General features: G+C 31.7%; 1 protein-coding gene across 1 annotated transcript in view; it reads left to right on the forward strand.

Annotated features, from left to right (window-relative positions):
- Positions 1-653, forward strand: part of LOC110020080 (transmembrane 9 superfamily member 1-like) — an 11,639-nt gene that overhangs the window by 1,125 nt on the left and 9,861 nt on the right. The gene's annotated exons all lie outside the window — the stretch shown is intronic.

Genomic DNA, 653 nt, shown 5'->3' on the forward strand with positions numbered 1-653 from the left:
AGGAGAGAGAGAGAGAGAGAGAGAGGAAGGGAGAAGAAAATAGAGATTTTCTTGTAAACGTCGCTCGACGTTTGACGTTCGAAGGTGTAATTCCTCGAATAAATAAATCCTCTGCAGCTCCGTGGACGTAGGCAAATTTGCTGAACCACATAAATCAGTGTGTCGCTCTGGTGTTTTTTCTGCATGCAATTTTTTCTAATTCCATTTTTCGCTTTGGAGCCGTCGTTTTTCACAACAATTTATTTTAGAAATGCCAATTTATTTTTGTGGTATATTTCCAATCTTCAGCAACTGAAGTTGGATTGTATGAAAAACTAGGAAAATTTACATACATGCTGCTCAATTCTTAACTTTTAAACTGATTCAAATTAATAATTTGAGGGATATGCATGTAAATCTTCCTTATTTTTCAAACTTAGACATTCTTCAAGCAGTAATCATTAAATGCTCAGAATAGCAATAATACACAAAGCTAATCTCAAAAACCATATAAAATTTACTACAAATGTACATTATACACCAACAAAAACATCTAAATTACAAAAATAAGATCAAAAACCCCAAAATATTTATCACTGGCAAACGTTTAATCACAATTTATAAATCCAAACAGGCATCAGTACATTTTATATATATATATATATGACACAAAT

Source organism: Phalaenopsis equestris, unplaced genomic scaffold (genome assembly GCF_001263595.1).
Source record: "Phalaenopsis equestris unplaced genomic scaffold, ASM126359v1 Scaffold000090, whole genome shotgun sequence".
NCBI lineage: Eukaryota > Viridiplantae > Streptophyta > Magnoliopsida > Asparagales > Orchidaceae > Phalaenopsis > Phalaenopsis equestris.